Raw genomic sequence first — 7,056 nt, 5'->3', positions numbered from 1 at the left:
TTCTGGAGTAACTCTTTCGTCCAACTATTGCACCAGCACAATCATGCCGCAAATGCCACAAACTGTTGGGTCTGTGGGCTGCTACCACATGCCACTGAACATTTCATTCCTTTCATCCCTTCACCCCTCTCTGTTCATGGGTCCTGGTTAATGCTCCTGCAAGAGAGCTACAAAGACAATGCCACATCCGATGGGACAATCAAGCAATTCTACAACGAGTTCTGGCTGAACAAAACAGGAAGAAAGACCGCTCCCTTTTGTCCTCACACTTCAAATGCAACCTTCCCTATGAACATCCCCGCCAAAGAGCGAGTAGAAATGCAAGTATTCACCAACCCAGCCAGACCTACCTTTTCCTACTTAAAGAAAAGAACTGCCGCAACCATGACAGTGGCCCTCTCTGTGGTGACCGACTCAGGCATTGTCTGCATTGAAGGCCATGGGACAAAGATCGTGGGCCACAGCACTTGTCAAATCACAAGGACTCTGAACACTGCCGACCCCCCTTCATTTGTTGCATCACCCAACATGTGCTTCGTCTGTGGTACAAAAGCCTACACCTGGCTCCCAAACAGCTGGGGGGCACGTGCTACATCGCCTTTGTTCTGCCTCTAACATACACAGCACCCGCAGGACACCACCGAGAAAGGCGGTCCAAAGACATGGGCCAAGCGGACTCTGCCGCATCCCAGTTCCTCGATGCAGCAAAAGGACTTGTCCTGCTCTGGGGTCCGATAGCAAACAGCCGTGCCTTCCGACATCTATCTCAAGCAGTAGAGACAGCCTTGAACGTCACAGCTGGCATCCTCACCAACAACACTGCTGAGCTTCAGGCAGTCCGCCTGGTGGCTTTACAGAATCGCCTTGTTCTGGACGTGGTACTAGCGGATCGTGGAGGAGCATTCCGCATCATCGGTGCCAGTTGCTGCACTTTCGTCCCTGACAACTCACCGTCAGTTTACAAAATAATTGAACAAGTTCACAGGTTGGCATCAGAGATCCATCAAGAATCAGAGACTTGGACACTTGGAAGCTGGTTTTGGGGCATTTTGAAAGAATGGGGTTGGAAAATAACAATGATTCCCTTGGTTCCAATCTTTGCAATATGTGGCTGCTGTTTGGGGATACACTGTATACCGCCCTTGTGTTCTCTTTGTCAAAACTCTTTGTGCCCCAAGACTGTGGATACTCAAATAGAGAAAATGAAAGTAATGTATGACAGGGAGATACAGAATATTATGGGCATTGAAGTAAATTGACAAGCTGCTAGGGTCTGTTCAAAGGGGCAATTGTGCAAATGTAAAACGACAAACATGAACATTGCCGGCGCCATCTTGCTTAGCGAGACCCTCTGCGTGCGTGTAAGCGGCAGCCATTTTAGACATTGTGGCCATTTCATACTCTGCTGGTTACCTATGTTTCACCCGGACCTCGCTATCATCCCCAGCGCCCTGTCTAAGCATGACCAAACGTACTGGGGTTGTAAAACCTTGTCCTCATGACAAAGCCCCGGAGCCACTTCCCGCCCTAAACCCATTCGTCCTTTCATCCTCTGTGCATGGGCAAGCCCTTTGATAACCTCCCTCACCGCACCTGGCTGCTCAATCCGGTCCCAGTCACTAACTGACCCTTGCGGACATAGTTTATTACCCAAGCATGGCAGGACTTGTTGCACTGACAAAGAGGCCTGATTTAATCGAACCCTCAGATCTGACCGATCCCACATGTTTTAAAATCCTGTCTGAATGTCCAGCTGCAAGATAGCGATCATTTGTTAGATCTGAGTGGGGGACGATTGCTGCTGGGTTTGTGTGGGAACCTGCTTGGGGCGGGAATTCCGAGGATGTTTAACCTATCAATAAACTGATACAAATGTGTATAAAAGACCAAGCCACGGAGATGTAGTTGGAGCACCTCCCGAAGACATTCCGGTGTCCGAATTGATGTGTTCTCCTCGGGAGTAATAACCCTATTTCTTGCCTTCCAGTTCCAGCGCCTACCTCATTATTTTGATAAATAAGTTTGAGTGAATCAGAGGCGTCTTGCGCCGGCCAGCATTAGCAGTCTTAGGAGAGTTGCTGCTTTTCACATTGTGTGTGTGGTTGTGTGTATGGTTGTGTGTGGCTGTGTGTGTGTGGTTTTGTGTGTGTGGTTGCATGTGTGTATGGTTGTGTGCTTGTGTGGTTGTGTGTGTGGATGTGTGTGTGTGTTTGTGTGTGTGGTTGTGTATGTGGGTGTGATTGTGTGTGTATGTGGTTGTGGATGCGGTTGTGGGTGCGGTTGTGGGTGTGTGGTTGTGTGTGTGGTTATGTGTGTGGTTGTGTGTGTGGGTGGGTGTGGTTGTGTGTGGTTATATGTGTGTGGTTGTGTGTGAGGTTGTTGTGTGGTTGTGTGTGTGTGTGTGGTTGTGTGTGTGGTTGTGGTTGTGTGTGGTTGTGTGTGTCATTGTATGTGTGGTTGTGTGTGTCATTGTATGTGTGGTTGTGTGTGTCGTTGTGTGTGTGTGGTTGTGTGTGTGGTTGTGTGTGTGATTGTGTGTGTGTTTGTGGTTGTGTGTGTGGTTGTGTGTGGTTGTGGTCGTGTGTGTGCGGTTGTAGTTGTGGTTGTGTGTGGTTGTGGTTGTGTGTGTGTGTGGTTGAGTGTGTGGTTGTGTTTGTGTGTGTGTGTGGTTTTGGTTGTATGTGTGTGGTTGTGTGTGTGGTTGTGTGTGTGGTTGTGGTTGTGTGTGTGGTTGTGTGTGTGGTTGTTATAAAGCTTTCAATGCTCGTGATGCTGATTTTTCCAATCAGTCATCTAGTTTCATCCGCTCAAACATTGAAGAAAGGAGAGTGTGTGGCTTCAGAAATAAATCCCTTTCATGCAAGCGGCTTTCTAGTGTTCTCTTTTGCTTGTCAAAAGTAATGAGCTCAGACTTTATTTTTTGCACTTTTTGTTAAATAACTTGCCCAGTGACAAGTTTCTGAATGTCTCCTCCGAAAATACAAAGCATTTTTCCCTGTGGTAAGTTGTTCCCATTACAAAAATTCCTAAGGTCAATGATCGTCATAATAGAAGCAAGGTGAAATTCCAAAACCTAGCCACTAGATGGCATGATATGACGGCACGCGAATCCACAATGAGTTTATGCTCCAAAAGAACCCTCCTCCGACAATATTGTTTTCCCTTTCTTGACCTCGATTTAAGTGAGAAGGAATGTTGATGAGTGGGGGGGAGGGGGAGTGGAGAAGGATTTGGTAGGGAAAGCAAAACGATTACAGGAGAGAGGCAGCGATAGGAAGGGACGCACTTCATGAGCCATGACGGCTTGAAGGCTTAATGAGATTAGAAAGGCAGATGGAAACTGAGCGCGTTCACGCGCACATGCACTGCAAGCTGTAGCTGGCGCATTTTTATGGTAGCATTTTTTGAAGCCCGCTTTACATAAGGTCTCGCCAGACCAGCGCTGAGCGCTGGGTCAGGCGAGACTTAAAAATGGTATCACAATCACAACTTCAATAGACACAGTGTGTAGAGCACGTAGAATCGCTGGGACCTTGAAGAACTACCCACGGTAGAGACACAGGGAGTCCACGGAGGACGGGTGTAGTGAGGAAACACAACTGCGTGCTCCGTACAACTCTATGGGAAAGTCATGGTTGCAAATTTATAGTTTAAGGACACTTCTACAAGGACTTCGAGCAAACCCCTTGGAACATAGGAGGTTCTAAGGCCAACCCACTAGTGAGTACCAAAGTACCTGTGTTACCAATCCCAGAGGAGCCGGGTGCATAGGGGTCAAGTGGTGTCGGAAACCTTCGTCGTTTTCAATGGAGAGCTGCAAAGAAGTGCTGCTTCCGGGAAGATGAAAAGTGTCCGGTGGAATCCAAGCCTGGATTCGAGGTGAGAAGAACCTGAAAGCAGAGGGGACTGAGTCTGGGTCACTTCAGGCGACCAGGGGTCGGTAGTCGAATGCCCACCAATGTCGGGTGCCTCAGGTGCGAAGATAGGATGCTGGACTCTGCAGCCACGAGGACCAATAGATGTCGAGGATGACCAAAGTCTGGAGGTGAGCTGTCTCCCATTAGACTGCTCCAGGGTAATCCCGTCATTTGGACTAAAAACAGCCAACAGGTCTATTAAGGCGGGACAAAGAGAGCGGAACATCGGCTCGCCCTACACTCAACCTAGTGGCACAGAGGTTCCAACTTCAGCTCCCAATTCCACCAAAGAGAAAAATACATCTTCCTCAAATCCAATATGGGAACCATTATTGGACACAATTGGGGTGATTTCGGCATCACAAGCATTGCAAGCTTTATAACAACCACACACACAACCACACACACACAACCACACACACAGCCACACATACACACACAACCACACACAACCACAACCACACACACAACCACAACCACACACACACACAACCACAACCACACACACAACCACAACACAACCACACACACAACAACACACGCAACCACACACACAACCACACATACAATGACACACACAACGACACACACACAACCACACACACAACCACAACACAACCACACACACAACCACACACACAACCACAACCACACACACAACCACACATACAACGACACACACACACAACCACACAGACACAACCACACACACAACCACACACACACACACAACCATAACCACACACACAACCACACACACACAACCACACACACAACCACACACACACATCCACAACCACACACACAACCACACATACAACCACACACACAACCACACACATATAACCACACACACACAACCACACACACACAGCCACATCCACCCACACACACAACCACCCACACAACCACACCCAAACACACACCCCCCACATCCACGCACACACCCATAACCACACCCACACACACAACTGCACCCACAACCACATACACACAACCACACCCACATACACACACACAAACACAACCACACACACACAACCACACACACAACCACACACGCACAACCACACACATACAACCATACACAACCACACCCACAACCACACCAAGCATTGGTATAGCCCATAGGTCTCGCATTTGGGACCTTATAAGTGTTTAGCCATGCAACAGTTGATGTGGTTGCACCAAAGATATTGTGCTGCATAACTAAATACTTAGAAGGTCCCAAAAGCGAGACCTATTGGCTATGCCAATGCTTGTTTTAGTATTTGGTTCGGTCTCCCCTTGGAGCCTGCTGTGCATTGTGCTACTTACAACTGTTCTACTGATTCAGTATTGTGTGCTTTATGTTCTCTTGGCCGTCTATGTCTTAGGCATTGACCAAAATCTGCTGGCCCTAAAAGCCATGATCAGGAGAGTACAAGAAGACCCCGCCACATCTTACCATTCGCGTCAATGCACGACAACCATGGACCTCTTCAAAACAATCCCTACCACCCTCTCGGCATTTTAGTGGAAGTCAAAATCCCCAGACTCCCATCTTCAGCCAAAATAGTACAGACCGTCCTTCACCCTTCTTCCGATTTCTCCTAGCACAACTCAGGGAAGTGGGAATGGGACAACCAACGGCCACCAAGCACGCAAGGAGACAACCACCAGGCATCATCAGCCAAGCTCTGCCGCAAGGTCGCCCCGGCTACTTCTGAGGAAATACATAGAGCAGAAACATTAACTAACCAGCACCCTACGGAGGTCTCCTTACTTTTCAATCACTCCAACTTGACGCAGGGCCCATCCCAACAAGACCAAAGAACCTCCTTGACAAATAGAGAGCCTGAACACCTTAGAAAAGCCAGGAACAACAAACGGAAAAGGACAGTAACACAAAGCTCCCTCCATCTTAGTCAAACCAACGAGGAACCCTGCAATCAGCAGAACTCAATGGAGACCCAGTTCCATCAAGGGACAGTCCCCCCTGATGCTTTATTTCTACAAAAGGAAGGAACCCTTAAAAACACTCTGTTGACAGGGCCCAGTCATCCTGGCCAGAGCACGAAGGGCATTGCAACTCCAGAGCAAAACAACAATTCATCCTTGTCATGAGCGTCATCAGATAAAGCAATTACCACTGTCAAAGCTATGAAAACACCACACATTTGTGAGAAAGCGGCTTCAACCATAATTAGTGAACTTTGCCCTCCCACAACCACCACAGCTACTTTCTGCAACTGGTCAAGCCAAGTTCTCCACTCTTCTCATTGTCAAAAGGTCTCTCCCATTTTACCACCTCAGCAGCCGTGCTCTGCCCACCAGTAATGAGCAATCACACCTGCGTACTCAATGCCCACAAGGACACATGCCCACAGCGCGATCCAGTCATCTGCATCCGTCACGACGAGAACCCTGCTCCTGCTCAACCGCCCACCCAGTGAGGCGGGCAACGCCTCAATCTATGGAGATATTTACCACTAAGTCAATTGTGGACAGGGAGATTTAGCGATGGTTGTTTGATTTGTATGAAAGCACCTGGAGGGAGCGAAGGAGTCAGGCCAGCGGAGTTCACAAAGCTTTGACCACTACTGGCTCCACAGATCAAAAAAATGAAGCAAACTGACGCAGAGCTTTTTTCTCTTGTACGGCTTGCTAACGTTAAGTTGGTATCGTGAGTGAGAGAAATGTCACGCTAGACCACCTCCGGCGAGTTTTCTGCACGTGAACGGCAGCGGCAGGTCGCTACTGCTCGCGTTGAGAAAGCTGCTGCTCGCGTTGAGAAAGCTGCTGCTCGCGTTGAGAAAGCTGCTGCTCGCGTTGAGAAAGCTGCTGCTCGCGTTGAGTAAGCTGCTGCTCGTGTTTAGTAAGCTGCTGCTCGTGTTGAGAAAGCTGCTGCTCGTGTTGAGAAAGCTGCTGCTCGCGTTGAGAAAGCTGCTGCTCGCGTTGAGAAAGCTGCTGCTCGCGTTGAGTAAGCTGCTGCTCGTGTTTAGTAAGCTGCTGCTCGTGTTGAGAAAGCTGCTGCTCGTGTTGAGAAAGCTGCTGCTCGCGTTGAGTAAGCTGCTGCTCGCGTTGAGAAAGCTGCTGCTCGCGTTGAGTAAGCTGCTGCTCGTGTTTAGTAAGCTGCTGCTCGTGTTGAGAAAGCTGC

Source organism: Lissotriton helveticus, chromosome 12 (genome assembly GCF_964261635.1).
Source record: "Lissotriton helveticus chromosome 12, aLisHel1.1, whole genome shotgun sequence".
Lineage (NCBI taxonomy): Eukaryota > Metazoa > Chordata > Amphibia > Caudata > Salamandridae > Lissotriton > Lissotriton helveticus.
This window is presented reverse-complemented; position numbering follows the sequence as displayed.